The sequence below is a fragment of the Xenopus tropicalis genome, chromosome 2 (genome assembly GCF_000004195.4).
Source record: "Xenopus tropicalis strain Nigerian chromosome 2, UCB_Xtro_10.0, whole genome shotgun sequence".
Lineage (NCBI taxonomy): Eukaryota > Metazoa > Chordata > Amphibia > Anura > Pipidae > Xenopus > Xenopus tropicalis.
Genome location: NC_030678.2, coordinates 30446406 through 30463656, shown reverse-complemented (window position 1 = coordinate 30463656; position 17251 = coordinate 30446406). Strand labels below are relative to the sequence as shown.

Genomic DNA, 17251 nt, shown 5'->3' with positions numbered 1-17251 from the left:
ATTCCTGATGCAGCCCCTGATAGCGTCCCTGCCTCCACTTTACTAGTACGGTCCATTCAGTATATGTGCAACTTCAGTCACAACCTCAGTCGCAAACTGCTGACGTTTATCAGATCCTGCATCCAATACAGGATGTTCATACTAATAAATAATGGCCGGGAACCATATATCTGGGTTAGCAGTTCTGAATGTGGGGGGGAAAGGCATAGAGTAGTGTTGAGTTGAACTTATTATGTGCCTCTCTAAATCAGAACCTCACAGCTCCAGTTATCAGTGAGAGAGATAAGGTTGCCATCTGAGGCTTGGGAATATTCTAAAGAACCTGTTAGCATGTCCCGAGTGATGAAGTTGTGTAGCGCTGCTCCTGATAAGACTGCTGGAGTTTTTTTCAGTTGTGCAAAAATGTATGAATAAGAGGGGATTGCTGGGATAAGGTTTTTAATATAAACGTTTTTCTGTGAGTGGGTGAAGAGTCGGTACTGACCATCATTTCATGGTGCCATTTTATTATGCTGTTAGAGGCAGGTAGGGATTATAGGGTGCTTAACCCCTGTTGCTCAAATTAATTAAAGTCTTGGAAAAAGTCACAATGTAAAAAAAACTGTCTAATGTTGTATGCTGCATAAAAGCAATTTTGGATAAAAATTGTCATGCAGACATTCTAGCACTCTTATAGAAGTGACAAGGCAGGCTCTGTACCTTTAGAAGGGTACGAGGGAACCTTTTCTCCTGGTACGGCACAGGCGGATTTTCAGTAAGGCTAGGGGAGGCTAAGTCTCCCCAAGGCACCTTAAAAAAAACAAATAACTTACTCTGTTTCTTCACTGCTCTGGTACCCTCAAGATCAGGGAAATCTTCTTGCATTCCTGCAAGCTCCGGTTCTGTTGTAATCAGCTGTGCTCTGATTGGATTTTTCTTCTTGTGGCTTCTCAAATCAGAGCACAGCTCTCTTGACAGACAGTAAAATTGACCAAAAATGGCACAGATGTAGGCAGGGCTGGGGAGATATTACAAACTGAAGGCAGAGCAGAAATGAAGACTGATAAGTAGGATCTGCAGGCTGTAACTTTACCTAAGAACCTCACCAATCCTGAACTTTTGCTGCAGATTTCATCGCACTCCCACAGGTGCTATACAGTATCATCTGCCATCAGTACCCACTGCATATAATGTGCCAGTACCCACTGCATCTCACTTCCTATAATGTGCCAGTACCCACTGCATCTCACTGCCTATAATGTGCCAGTACCCACTGCATCTCACTGCCTATAATGTGCCAGTACCCACTGCATCTCACTGCCTATAATGTGCCAGTACCCACTGCATCTCACTGCCTATAATGTGCCAGTACTCACTGCATCTCACTGCCTATAATGTGCCAGTACCCACTGCATCTCACTGCCTATAATGTGCCAGTACCCACTGCATCTCACTGCCTATAATGTGCCAGTACCCACTGCATCTCATTGCCTATAATGTGCCAGTACCCACTGCATCTCACAGCCTATAATGTGCCAGTACCCACTGCATCTCACTGCCTATAATGTGCCAGTACCCACTGCATCTCACTGCCTATAATGTGCCAGTACCCACTGCATCTCACTGCCTATAATGTGCCAGTACCCACTGCATCTCATTGCCTATAATGTGCCAGTACCCACTGCATCTCACAGCCTATAATGTGCCAGTACCCATGGCATCTCACTGCCTATAATGTGCCAGTACCCACTGCATCTCACTGCCTATAATGTGCCAGTACCCACGGCATCTCACTGCCTATAATGTGCCAGTACCCATGGCATCTCACTGCCTATAATGTGCCAGTACCCACTGCACCTCACGGCCTATAATGTGCCAGTACCCACTGCATCTCACGGCCTATAATGTGCCAGTACCCACTGCATCTCATTGCCTATAATGTGCCAGTACCCACTGCATCTCACTGCATATAATGTGCCAGTACCCACTGCATCTCACTGCATATAATGTGCCAGTACCCACCGCATCTCACTGCATAGAATGTGCCAGTACCCACCGCATCTCACTGCATATAATGTGCCAGTACCCACTGCATCTCACTGCATATAATGTGCCAGTACCCAATGCATCTCACTGCATATAATGTGCTGGTTTTGTAAATATAGACACTTTTCCCCTGGAAGCCAGAGGGAACCGCAAGATGTAGTTGAGGGCAATGTACTTTTAAATTAGTAGTACCCTCGTTCCACCCCCAATTTCTGCTCATACTTAACTTTTAGATCCCGATCTACAGGAGTCCACCCACAGGCTGCCCATCATGGACATCACCTCGCCCATCAACATCATAGAACCACCTATCAGTCCCACCCCCATCCTTCCCTTCCATGTCATTGGTCCACCCACCCCAGCATATCCAGCAGTATTCTCCTGCACAAAATGTGACAAACCCTACTAATGACCCATCCATTTGGCCTTATTTGTCTTTCCTATGACTACTCTCAATGTTATATTAGAACAAAGATCAGAAATGGAGGGAAATATAGCTAATAATATGTAAGAAGAGAAGAGAGTAGTATAATAAATTAGTTAAGTGAAGGAATAAGCAAATAAGGTCTTGAGAGTGGGCCATGGTCTAAGGTTTTAAGGTGGGCCTCGGGCACCCCAGTATATAAATAAAGAACAAAAATAAACATTTCAATCCACAATTCTAAATAAAGCATAATTTGCCATTTGAAAAGGCTGTATTATAGGAATATAAAGCACAGTAATACAGTTCATAACCAAACCGCATGGCCCTATGTGGTTCTATAGGATATAAAGTTAATTTTGCTTTTACACTGCATCTCTTACTCCTTCAGCTGTGAACTGTATTAGTGATCAATTTCATGCTGTGAAACTGGCCTGCATGTTGTATCTCTGCGTGCCGTGTCTGCTGCTTTCCTCCTGTGCTGCCCGTGTCAGAAGGGACGCCTGCCAGAGATATGCCCTGTATGACATTGATTGAGTCAGAGGTAAAATGCTTGGAATATGCAGTTTGGGTAATGGATGGGAATGTCTGGGGCTACTGCACAGGCAGGCAATGAGTGAGATTGTGAGTTTACTTGCTGTGTGTGCAAAGATATGTTACACTTGATAAAATACATAAACATTTTAGGGGTCCTTGATATTCTCCAGAAAATGGCAAGGAGGGTTATAGCAGAAAAGTAAGTCCCTGTTACTATGCCTGTAGGCTCAATAACTGACAGGAAGGGGAAGGGGTAGCTGTTCTACAGTATATATGCAAGGAACTGATAAACTTTGTTCTCTTTCTTCCTGGATTTTCCCATAGGCAGGCAGGGGAAGAAGACTGGAGCCTAGGCAAAGGTAGGCCTAGTTAGTTGTCAGGATATTTAGGGTGAAGACACAAGGAGCTACAAGTAGCAGCTACTTGTTGTGGCTACTAAAATAGACAATGCTGATCATTTACTGATAATTGTCTCTATGTGTGTTTTAGCAGAGGCAATTCTAAGTATTGTCTATGGCAGGGGATTTTCTGGTGCTTAGTAGCCATGAAAAAATAGCTGCTACTAGTAGCTCTGTGTGTATTCACCCTTACTGTTATAGATCACTCCAGCAGTGATAGATAGAAGTAGGGTAGCCAATGAGCAGCCCGAGCTCCACCAAGGAGATTTAGGAAGGAGTCCTGTGTATACTGTCCAAGGGTAGGGACCTGAGTGTACAGACCTAGGGCTAGATTTTGTTCTGCCTAAATTCCACTCAAGAGCCCTAAAAAGCTTGCAAGTTGCTCTTGCGAGTTTATTATCCATTGTGCTGTAATTGACCCCTGAGGGGCACTGTCTTTTGAAGAGGGTTTACATATGCTAAATGTTATACATTATAAAGTACCTCCATTTAACTATTGCCTTACATAAGAACCAATAACCTACCTTTATGATTTTTGATTGTGGGAGAAAAGCTGGGTACCCTTTTTGCAGGGTAAGAATTCAGCCAAAGACCCAAGTTTAACATGCCATAAATAGAGGTATAACCTTTTAACAGAGCCCAATATTTCTATCACTTGAACTGCAAAATGCTATACATACTAAGGGCTGAATTTTTTCTATGGTCTTGAGTAGGTGGAAATGTAGAAAAGAGTAGGTACTGGGCATAAACAGGTCACCAAAAAAATCTTTATTTATACCATCTTTTGCCTTACGTGTCTCATGTTCACGTGGCATTTAATCATAGGCTGTTGGACCCAAAACCGCCACTGACACATCATAGTATAGAAATCACTGCTACTGGCTTTTGTGTTTCTATGTCAAGAAAAGAACTTAATAATGCAATTAACCCCCCATTGATAATAATTTCAGGCATTGGTAACAGTAATTCCTTATAGCCTGGAGATTTTACATTACAACATGCAATTTTCTAATCTCAATATGCAATGAACCTGGAACATTGTGAGGAGGTAGCATGGCCTGTATTGTGCAGCATTGCCTCTGACATGAACACTTGTACACACACATGCGTTATGACACCAGTGCACACAAATCACTGGGAAGCACCAACGTCAAAACCCCAATGTATTGCTAGGGGGACACAGTAGGGGTTATTTAGTGGTAACTTACAATTTCTGCTGGTCTCACTGCTATATGAACAGTAATATAAACCTCCAAATGAATTTTTGTGCACTTTATACTTACAGGCTAGCATTTAAATTATGTAAATGACTTATCCACCCTTGGGAATGCCCATACAGACACTAATATTATTGTCTAAAATGAGGTTTCATATGATATGCAGTGTGAGATGGTAGGTTGTTGAGGCGACTGATACTGGCAAAAGCCTTGGATATCGGCCAACTCATTGATCAGGCTTGGTGGAAAATTTTAATGGCACCTAAACATCGGCTGTACAGTAATGCTGAATCATCAGATAGGGGTAGAATTCTATTGTATCTACCTTAATGTTAGTGGAGTGGACGAAGGATCTTTCCTGCAACCAACTGTTATTGTAATGTGTGTGCCCACCTTTACTTGACTATGAGGTTGAACAAGTTCATTTGAATGAAAGGGAGGGAGGAGTGATGCCACATCCATGCACCAGTGGGAAGTATTCACATAGCAGATTCTCTCTCTAGTCTAGTCTAGTTCAACTGTCATACAATATGATTGCAGGAGAGTCTGATGGAACTGCCCCAAGGGGCCATGTATACAATACTGTTTGTGCATCAGTACTGAAATAAGTCAGACTTACAGTGTAAGCTCTTGCGAGCAGGGCCCTCCCCTAGTGTCTCTGATGCTCATCCAATGTAACTGCAAACCATGTTTGTGAATTGTTTATATGTACATGTTCATTCTTTATTTTTGACAGTTTTTGCATGAGTTGCCTTCTTCTTCTTCTCGTCTGCAGCTTTCCAGCTTTCAAATGGGGGTCACTGCCGCCAGCAGCCAAAAAACTATTGCTTTTTGAGGCTACATCTGAGGGCACAGGCCCTCGGATGCCTTATAATAAATACGCCCCTGTCCATTATATGCAAGTGTGACTCGTGATGCAGAGGTACTCGAGGGCTACCTGGAGGGTTCCTCATGGGGCTGGGTCAGTAGGCTGCAGACTATGACCCAGCCAGTCATACTCAAAGCTCATTTTAACGCAGAGTGCCACAAATGACTAAATTCCAAACTTTGGACAAAATTCTGTTTGACTCATCAAGACGCGCACCCACTATTGCATTCATTTCGATGCATCAGCTCTTGGTGAAACATGGCGAATTGCACTTTGCAGACTGCACTTGTTGTTATAAATAAGCCCCATGCTCACCCTGAGGCAGCACCAAAGCAGAACAGGTAGAATTGTTGAAAGGGGAGTGCTGTTAGGAAAGAGAGATCTGTGATATATGCAATTATTGTTAGATGAGCCTGCCCTTTACACCAGAGATATTATGCAATGGCGCTGGAGATCTTACATTGTTACATCTACATTTCCTCAGCGTGCGAAATGTTAAGTGAAATCTAAAGGACAAGCTGCCAACACAGACTTCAGGCTATAAACAAAGCAAGCCATTCTGCAGTGTTATCATTCCTGCCAGCAGAAAGCCCGGGCATTTATACAAGCTGTGATCTGTAGCCGCGTCAGAGACTAATTCAGACTATTATACGGCTGAACAGAGTTAGCCATCTGCTGCCGCTCTGTACGGGATACCTCTTCGTAATTCAGCACAGAAAATAGAGCTATAAATGTGCATAAGGGCTCCTTGTGTATATGGCTGGCAAGTCATTGTCTCAGTCATTACATTTTATGTGCCACCAGGCTGTGGGCTCTGTATTATTCCCTTCCTAGGCGCCCAATGAACTGATGCAGCTGGATATGTAGCACAGAGGGTTACTGCTAACCTTCTCAGTGATAAATTAAATATCTAAACCAGCTAATTGGCACAGCCTACTGCTGATGTGGCTTAAACAAGATTAGCCCATGATATGCCCAACTAGTGACATTTCAGCTGCTGTTGGAATTAAGCTTCCATAAGCGTCACCAACTTCCTGGCTCTGTATGATGGGAGCTGCAGTTCTACAAGACTAGAAGGGTCACTTACAGAAGCAGTGCAGTGTGCGAAGTACATCTGCAAATCACCATGTTTCTTACCCACAATGCAGTTCTGCTCTAGATCAGCGTTAGAGCTTCATTGCAGCGGGAATGGATCAGGAAATCTGAAGCCAATTAAAGTGGTGGTTTACCTTCTAGTTGACTTTTAGTATGTTATAAAATGGCCTATTCTTAGCAACTTTTCAATTAGTCTTCATTTTTTTTCTTTTTTGTATTTGTTTTAATTTCTGAATGATTTTTCTTCTAAATTCTTCCAGATTTCAAAAGGCAGTAAAAAAAAAAAAGACATTTTTATTGTTATTGTTACTCTTTATAACTTTTGTTTCTATGTAGGCTCTGCTCTATTCATATTTCTGTTACTCTTTGAAATCACTGCCTCGTTGCTAGGTAAAATTGGTCCCTAGCAATGAGGGCTGCTGAACAAAAAGCTAGATACATTGAATACTGCAAATAATAAAAAATGAGGACCAATTGCAAACTGTCTAAAAAAAAATCTCTATATCATACTGAAAGTTTATTTAAAGCTGAACAGTCCCTTTGAATGGGTGACATTAACACTGGGAGGAAAACACAGTAACCAAAGGGCCATCCTTTTTTTTATATGCAAAGCAATATCCCAGGAAAGGAATATTTTGAACACATAAGGAATGATGAACACGTAAGACACAGACTGAGCAGTCCCTAGATACAGACCTCCTCTTGTTAGAGATTATCCATGCCAAACAGGAGTTCTGAACACTAAATAATTACCATTTACTCTAACGAACCAGAAATGATTAGCTGTGTATGTTCTATATTTTGAAATATGGGTGCTTCCAGCACTTACACACCCACTAGCTAAAGTGCCCCATGGGAGCTCAGGTTCTTGTCTCTATGGCCAGCCGGGCTGCTGTCAATGTTCCAGATATAACAAGATCGTTGGAGAGGTCAAATCACCATGGAGCTTGGAACATTTTTCAGGAACTGTCTATCTGGCTGTCTCTAGGAGCTGGATTTTCTATAGATGGATGAGTTAATAACAGAGAAACAATTGTTTCAGGAGGCATGAAATTCAGTTATAAGCTACGCTCCATTTAGCTACAGAGGATAATCAGGTAACTGACGTGCACACGAGGAGGAGGAAGACGATGAGGGAAGGGTGGGGGGGAGTACGTGTTTCCCTTCACAGATCAGGGGAATATTGCCATGGTATTAACACTGTGAAATGTCCCAATAGTAATCAAGCTGCTACCCAAACACTGCCGGAATGACAAGAGAGTCTATCTCCCGTGGCACGAAGGGCACACTATGCATCACTATGCGGTTTTATAGCTTGAATTCACTGATGCCCTTGTGCTCGGCTGTTGCAATAACTGAACCTTCACATTTATCCCAGAGGTCCATTTACAGTATGGGGTCATCCCGATATAAATTGCTCTCTGTAAGTCTCGTTCATCAATTAGAAGCATAGCCCCCGGTGCCTCATTGGAGAATCCGGTTTAAGTACAAGTGAAGGCTAATGCACATTTAACCTATGGCAGTCGGCCTGCCCATTAGGAATGATGCCAGCCCTGCTTCCAATCACAGCTTAATTTAATGAGCTGCCTGCTCTACGGCCTACAAATACAATTATCTGCGTACAATAAACTGACACAACTCTCTGCTCTGGGATTTCTTGCAGTTCAGTGGCTGGAATTTTGTGATTTGGCTTAAGACTGTCACCATTATATGTGCATTTATATGCAGCACAATGCAAAAAAGCAATACTGTGATACACTGCCATTACTATTCACATGGGGACATATAATACTAATAAAGCTGGGGCCGCCAAGCCATAGCCGTGCTGCTGAACTCCCAGTGTAATCAGACTGACAGAATAGATCAGGTACCCAAAAAAGACATTGAACCACTTCTCAGTACTGGCAGTGTCCTGGAATTCACTGCATTGTTCTTGCCATAGTTGAAAATCTTCTCTGATGCCAGCTCTCCACCAGTATATCTCTGCCAGCCAAATGCTGCTCAATAATGATATCACAGCATCTGTTCTGAATTTAGAGGCTGCCATGATGGTATTTGCCTCCCAAATTGAAGCTTATGGGGGTAATACTCAAATGCACCCCTGCATGTATAGGTACTCTAAATGGACCTAAAGGAGAGGATATTTATTGATGCAGGTCATTAAACGGGTTGTTCACCTATGAGTTAACTTTTTTTTTGTAACTTAAATTTTTATTGCGTTTAAGAATAAACATAGAAAATGACATTCCCAGTTGTAGGTAAATGATATGAAGAAAGTAACTGAAAATAAAGTAGAAAGAAGTAAAATAGAATAACACGGAAGCAGTAGTAACCTCCAGGAGTATTTCAATAAATAGTAGCCTGTTGCATATGTCAAAACAAAGAAAAAGAAACATTTCAGAGATTAATGTTACCCTAATCGGTTCCTCCTTTTTGAGACTGCAGATCCCACACAGACCATATATGTGAGAAGTAGGGTGTCTTACTCTGCAGGGTAGCTATACGTGAACCTTTGAGGTAAAATTCGGAGAATTTGTAATTGGTCTTTATTTTTTCATTTTATTATTTTATTTTCAGTTTAGCAGATCTCCAGTTTGGAGTTTCAGCAGCTATTTGGTTGCTAAAGTATAAGTTACCTTAGCAACCAGGGAGTGGTTTGGATGAAAGATTGGTATATGAATAGGAGAGGGCTTGAATAAAAAAGAAAGTTACAAAAAGTAATAATAAAACTGTAGCCTCACAGGGCAATAGTTTTCTGGCTGCTGGGGTCAGTGACCCCCATTTAAAAAGCAGAGTTGGAAGAAGAAAAAGGCAAATAATTCAAAAACTATAACATATATAAGGAAGACCAATTGAAAAGTTGCTTAGAACTGGCCATTCTATAACATACTAAAAGTTATCTTAAAGGTGAACCACCCCTTTAAGATGCTTGCGCCCAAACACACTCCAGCACATACATGTGTTGCCAATGTTTTAATTTTGCCTCTTTTGATGTAACTGCACCTACTGACATTGGGAAACCCTAAAGCTACCTCCAGGTCTGGACTGGGATTCAAAATTGGCCCTGGCATTTCAAGTACACAGAAGCCCAAACAGCCCCCACTAGCCCAATAAATAGTGACTGTCTGTGGCACCTTACAGCAGCCCCTCCGAATTCAGACTGACAGTCTGGGCCTGGCTACCGTCACCCTGGCCCTCAGTCTTGTGTCCACTGCATTGGATGCCACTGACATTTTGAAAATGCTCCAACCACCACTCTGAGAGTGCTATACACAAATTAAAGTGCAATTCTCTCCCCCACATGGAGCCACTGAGGAGGCTGCAACTAAGAGTGTGTGCACAACTGTGCTGGAATTATGGGTAAATATGTTACACTAGGGGACAGATTTACTAAGACACGAACGCTCCGAGTGTATTTTCGCCTAATTTTTCGTCCCTTTTTCGTGCGCTTGCGTGACTTTTTCGTATGCTTGCGTGAAAAAATTTGTCAGTGTTTTAAGGCAAGAGTGCTATTTGGAACATAGGTGGGAACAGCACTAGGTAGCAACAACATTAAAGATGCATTCACAAAGGAGTATTTTTATTGAATTTAATATGCTCCCTCTAAATACACAGTAAGCTCATCAAACGAGCAAATCTTTCCCCTGATATGCCCACCTTGGTTGGACAATATTAAGAGACAACCCTGGGGCCAAACAATCGCACTACAATGTAAGCCATATGAAAAGTCAGAATGAGGACCGCATCAATGAGTCCATGCAGTCCTTGATCTGACAAAAAAAAATCAAGCCTGCCCAATCGACACGTGCCCACGTAATCTAGTTTACTGTAACAGTCATCGCTCCTTAGTATGTCTAAATGATAATGATGCTGCTCAAAGCTGGCGCTGCTCTGTGTCTTATTTACAGTAAGTGGGTTAATTGCATTGTGTATCTCGCAGACAAACCTCACCCTGTACTTAACTCAGCTATTTATTTTTCCAGGAAAACCAGTGTCTTCCTTTGGGTGGAGGCTGTAGCTGCATTTGGAACCTTGCAGACATCAAGGAGTTCCTGGATGCTAAAAAAAACCCTTTTATTATGTTTTCCTCTTTTATTTCTGTTGCAGCCCTATAACTTATATATATATATATATATATATATATATATATAATATATATAAAGTTACCTTAGAGAGAGTTTTTTTTAAACTTCATGCCAGTTAAATGGTTTAACGCCACAGTGGATGCTTCAATAAACCACCAATTATCGCACAGTACGTGACAGATTTCATGACAGGTGGAAATGAAATGCTCATTCAGTATTTAGATCCCAAACATGAAAGATTGTGGCTTCGCTGGAGCATGAAGTTGCATATGATTGCTGATAGCTGGAGCACATGGAATAGTAAATGAAGATGCACTGCACAGAATAGGGAATAGAGAAAGTCTTATTGAAGCATTGGCTGGCAGGTTACAGGGTAAATATGTCAGCAAGATCACTTAGAGCTTTCAGTCTCCCAGTACTCAGAAAAAAACTCATTCACAGGATAACTGTTACTGGTATATTCCAGGATCACATTTTTTCCTTTGGAGCTTTGCTTTCAAAGCTTTTAAAGTAGTAGATTTGTCAAAATGAACTGCTGATTGGATGCTACATGTAGCACCATTTCTAAATTAGCCTCTACATAGGCCTCCCTGCTAGCACCCTAAGGGGCCCAGAATTGCCCCCTTTGCCCCACACTTTATAAATGAGGCCTAATGTTGTTATTGCCCTTTTTTTTAAAAAAAAAAAAGACAACATCATTACAGGTATAGGATCCTTAATCCAGAAACTCTCTATCCAAAAAGCTACGGAAAGGCCTTCTCCCATAGAACCCATTTTAAGCAAATAATTCTATTTTTTTATTATTTCCTTTTTCTCTATAGTAATAATAGCACTGTTCCTTGAAATTGATGGAAACTAAATTACATGAATCCATATTAGTAGCAAAACAATCCTATTACATTTATTTCAGGTTTAAGTGATTTTTTAGTAAACCATTGTGTTATCTGTTAACAAGCATTCTGGATAATAGATCCCATATCTGTACTCAATGTGATAACTGCTTCATAGTGCGCACACAATAACAATGTTGCTTCTAATTGAGTATAATGAGATTAAAGCTTGGAGAAAGCGCTGGGTGATTATTGCTTTTTAGTGACTACACAAGGTGACTCCTTAGTAACAATATAATGTGAATTACTACTTCTTAGTGGGAACAGTACTATTATTCTGACTCCAATTGCTGTGATAGTGGCTGTTTCCCCGGAGACCTCTCTCCCTGTATGGAGCTGGGCACAACCACTGTGGGCAATCTTTGATTAGCTGAACTCATCAGACACTTGGAATCCACAAAGGTTCTTTATTTGGTGTGGGTGAACAAATGCTGGAGTGGATGAACAAATGCCACAGGTCAAAAAGAATATTGTTTTCCTAACTCATGGAGTAGCTCCTCACTTGTGGAAAGCAGGAACAGGAAAGGGATGGTGGGAGGAACTGACCTCAGATATAAGGGGAATGGGACTAAGAAATAAACACCTTGCAATATGACTTTGGTCACTAGGTGGCAGTGTAACAAGGAATATACATATAAACCACTATTTTGAAACATAATGTATAACTATTAACTGCTGGGGCAGCACAACTATCATACAATACTAACATAATTATTGTTTTTGTTATATATTAAGCCCAGAGCCATCAGGTTGCATAAATCAAGCAAGTTACATGTATGTTGCAGTAAAACTTGCACAATTTATGAAAGTTACACAACAATTGCGGTGACTTGCCTCAAAGAGTATGATCAGCTGTTTATATTGTAATCTATTTACTGAATTATGTATACACCATAAAGTTACTTTTCAGTAAAATAATTGGTGAGTTTGTAGCTAGCAGCTGGATGAAAAAAAAATACATACAAAATAAAAAGGAGCTATGGTGCAGAACCTTACATTAAATATAACCCTAAATATAGTTAATACTTCAGTATCCTAATAAGATTTTATGGAGGCTTTCACAGACCACTATCAGTAAGCACAAAATGAATACTGTGCCTCACTGCTTGAAACCTACTTCTTGCAGCATTAGCACTCTCACACTGCCATATATACAGTATATATATATATGCCACCCTCCCCTGCCCGTCCTGACTAATTGCTGCATTCCCAATTGACAATGAAACAGCTGCTGTTTGCATTCCTGCCTATAAAATAAACACATTTTATCAGAACGCTGTGAAGCTGCCAATTTCTGGCACCAGTCGTTAATCAGGTTGAAAAGTACTATACAGCGGAGTTGAACATATACTTGGGAATGTTTCTTTCCCCAAGCGCCCCGCTTTGAGCTGTGAGTGCCACGAGACACAAATCAGAGCAGGTACTTGGCACAAACCAAATTACAGAGTTATGTACCAATACATGGATATAGAAAGCTAATGCACAGGCAGCCAATTGTCTTTTTTACAATCTGATGGATTTTGAGCCCAATGTGACAATAGGATTGGAACCAGCTCATGGCCCAAGCCCTTAAGTCTTTGCCACCTTATATTCCCAGGAACTATGTTACAGCAAGTTATGCATGTGGGCTCCTAACTGCTAAATCTGGGAATATTTTGTAGAATTAAAAAGACATATTCAACAAAAACATATCCACTATATATGCTTATTCTCTTATCCCTAATCAAGAAACCATTACACAATGACATTGTCTTGTTTTGATTCACTTATCTCTAATTATGACACCACTGTATGATGACATCATATAGTTGCCAATTTTGCCAACTTAAAGGGGTAGTGCACCTTTAAATTAACTTTTAGTATGATGAAGACATTGATATTCTGAGACAATTTGCAGTTGGTTTTCATTTTTGATTATGTGTGGTTTATTTAATTTTTTGTTCAGCAACTCTCCAGTTTGGAATTTCACAGATATCTGGTTGCTAGGGTCTTGTTTAACTTAGCAACCAGGCAAAGGCTTGAATGAGATACTAAAATATGAATAGGATGGGGCCTGAATAGAAGGATAAGGAATAAAAAGTAACAATAATACAATTGTTTACAGAGTAATAGTTTTTTCCCTGCCGGGGTCAGTGACCCCCATTTTAAAGTCGGAAAGATGCAGAAGAGGATGGCAAATATTTAAAAAAACTATAAACAGTTAAATAATGAAGACCAACTGCAAGGCTGCTAGTAATAGGACATTCCAAAACATACTAAAAGTTAATTTATAGGTAAATCACCCCTTTAAGTCTCCTGGCATCTAAAAAAGAAGGTTAGATGGGGTAAATATTTACTCAACACCCTTTAAGTAAAGGTTAATCTCTGCTCTGGGTTTCTGGGGGAAAAGGGCTTCCAGAATAATAGTCATCACTGGGAAAGCAATTTGGAACTAGAGCCCCCAGCTACGCACACATAGAAGCCACTAAACAGGTGAAGGGTAGTAATCTATATCAACCAATCAAAATATAGCAATCAAATATTCCCAACAGCAGAGTAACTAATGCTAAATGCTGATTGGTTACTATGGGTCGCTAGAACTGGAACGAGCATTGCACTTGTTCTTACTTTACTGCCATACACTAAGTACTAATACAGTATAACCCAGGAGGAAAGGTTAGAAGCTCTCAAACCGTGTCCGGAGCTTGAATATGTGTGGAAATAAGGAAACTATAGTCTGGTATGGAGATTATATTCTCTAGGTATGAAAGAGTTTCCCTCTGTGTCCTTCTGTTCATATCAGATATAGACATTTCCCGGATACTAAGTACATAACACAATGCCAAGAACGTAAGAGATGGCCGGCCTTGCTAGAGTTGGCAGGAGTTTTTCTCCTTCTAGACAATGGAGGACAAGCCGTAGGGACATGATAGAGAGCAGCTCTCCATCTTGGCTGCAAGGAGCAAGCTATAAATAAAGGCTGAAGCACTTGGATATTGACAAATTAAAATTTACTAAGCAGTTCTGATCAGCCTAATGGCCCCATCTCCATTGCTTTCTCTTGGAATCTGTAGGCTGCTTAACATTCTATCTGACCTTAAATGCCATAAAACTAAGTAGCTTTATAAATTATCATTTCAATTTGGTTAATGAGAGGAACGATTGGGGATGGAATTAGGTAGAAGCTCTGGGCTCTGAGATGGAGAAAAAGTAGAAAAAAACACACCATGCAGCCATCATGCTATAGCTATAGGAATAACTGAGTAGGGGCTATACAAATGACTTTGGCAGAACTCACAAGCTTACCATACATTGTGGCTGATTCATTAAGTACCTACTTGGGGCAGGCGGTACTTAAAGAAAATTGTGGTTCGTGAGCTTTTGGCAACACAATATGGACTTTGCAGTGGGATTTATACAAGTCTGTGTTGGCCCTAGAGTGATGCAGCCGCCAGTTTGCAGTGAAATGGGCATTTTCAGAACAGTAGTTTTCCAAAAGTAATGGTTACGTGCGTAAAATCATGCGCTAATATAGCAAGCGGCAAAATATATTGCGCGCAGTGGGAAATAACGCACGCGGCGGGAATTAACGCAAGAAAAACGCTCATCGCGAGTGAAATAACGCAAAGAACATCGCATCTTAATTATGACGCCTGTGCTTTTAGTGAATCGAGCGTTTTATCGACCTTTAGTGAATCGGCCCCATTGTGATGCATGGAACTTCCAATCCTTGTATTCACTCAGCTTCAAAATGTTTGAGAGTTTGAGACATGTTTCAAGAAGGGGGGCTTCTTTCAGGGAAATATATAATATTGGCATTTAAGTTTCATTTTAAATTGTTTATACTATATAGCTTAAAATAGTCTGTAACGGTATGCATCACTTCCCCTTGATTTTATAAATACTGTATACATAATATTTATTTCTCAATGTTTTACATTGTAAAATACAGGTCCCAATATCCTTTGACAAGTCCAATCTATTCTGACTTGCTGGCAGCTATCAACAGCCTCGAGGCCTGCCAGTTTGACATCCCTGGTTTAGATTTAAAGGCTATATATGTTATTCACAGTGACTATTAGAAATACAGATCAGTGTAATCTGCAAAGGTCCTTTATAGCCTGAGAGAAGAGACTGCAACCTCTGATGTCAGAGCAGCAGGTTCCCTGTCACATTGCGTTTGAGCCAACGGGTTGAGATGTTGACACTGGCAATTGTGAAATTACTGGCTTGGGAAGAAAGCGTCACTCCTCGAGGAAAAACTCAGTGAACCATTGTAATTGTGAAAAAAATATATAAATTTCCCTTTCCAATGTATTTCAATCATTTTGAGATTAAATGATGAAGATTTTGCCAACTGCAGAAAAAAAAATGGTCAAAGTGAAAATTAGAGAAGGTAACATCAAATTGTGTTGGGGGAATATAGATTTGCTTATGAAATGTAATTTTGTTAAAGATTATGGGGGGAGGCAGTCTCCCAGATGTCCCTCCAGACTGGCCAGGACCCATTCGGCACCCCTGCCCACTGTTCATCCATCAGAAACTGCCCAGAGGCAGGAAAACAGTTCAAAGGAGCCTGGGAGACCCAGTGAAGTTGGAGAGGATAGTGAAAAAGTGCAAAGAAAATATCGTGAATATCAAAGAAAATTTAGAATGATCAGAAAGAAGTCAGCCAGGATGCAGGATTTGCATTTGGCAAAAATTGGTGCAGTTTTCATTTACATTTCAACAGTGATATTGCCCACTTTTACTCAGAGCAGGGTCAGACTGATGGCAAAAGTGAGGGAGTAAGACGGAGACAAAGGAGAACAAAAGTCCCATTGATGCAACACAGTTTTGTGACCTTTGAAATTAGGCTTATGGGCTATAAGATCCATTTGATTCATAATAAAATATAAGAAATATAAAAATGTTATGAAAGCTTCACTCCAATAAAGAACTGCCATGAAAATATTGTTCCATTCTAAAAGTACAAAAATAGCTGTGCCATAGAGAGGGTAAAAATATAAAATCCTATTGCTTAGATATTTGCCATGTGGGAGCCAGAATTTTGATTGGTATGTGCAGTTAATGTTTATAGTTTTATAGTCACGTTATGAGAAAGTCAGCGCCAATATTTTTCCTGGGATTGAGATTCATTCCAAACATTTTTTTCACTCTGTACCTTTATTTTTCACTCTGTAGTAATGTCTAAATACAAATACAGCTCAAACATTTACTGTAATGCTTAAATACAAGGCGGCACGTTAATCACTATAGGGATATAAGACCAGCACAGGGGGTAGAAGGGGCATACATAGTCCCACTTACTGAGGTATTATGCACCAAGTTCTTACCATAATGACCCTGCTCATGCCATTCTTCTTCCTAAACATGCAAGCCCTGGCCTCCTTAGGTTTAAATGCAAAAGGCTGTGGGGACAACATGAATAAGGGCTAAATCCTTTGTGTATATAAATTGCAATATTCATTGTAAGGTTTATATATCTATTTTTTTTTTTTTTTCTTAATACACAAAGGGTAATGGGAGCATTCTAAGGCTAACTGCGCATTGTTCTTTTTTGGTTTATTTTTATACTTCAGTAGAGTTGCTCTACAGGGGACCAGGGAATGTGCATTGATCAGTCTTTTGTGTGTTCTATATATAAAAAAACAAGAAGTTCGGCATATATATCTGTGAGTATTCACTTGTTAGTAAGTAAAAATCTGTTATTTGCAAGGCATTTAGTGTACGCAT

At 40.5% G+C, this 17251-nt stretch overlaps 1 protein-coding gene across 1 annotated transcript in view; it reads right to left on the bottom strand.

The window, feature by feature from the left end:
- The window catches only part of LOC100486901 (transmembrane protein 211-like), a 126694-nt gene that overhangs the window by 64079 nt on the left and 45364 nt on the right, over positions 1–17251 (bottom strand). The gene's annotated exons all lie outside the window — the stretch shown is intronic.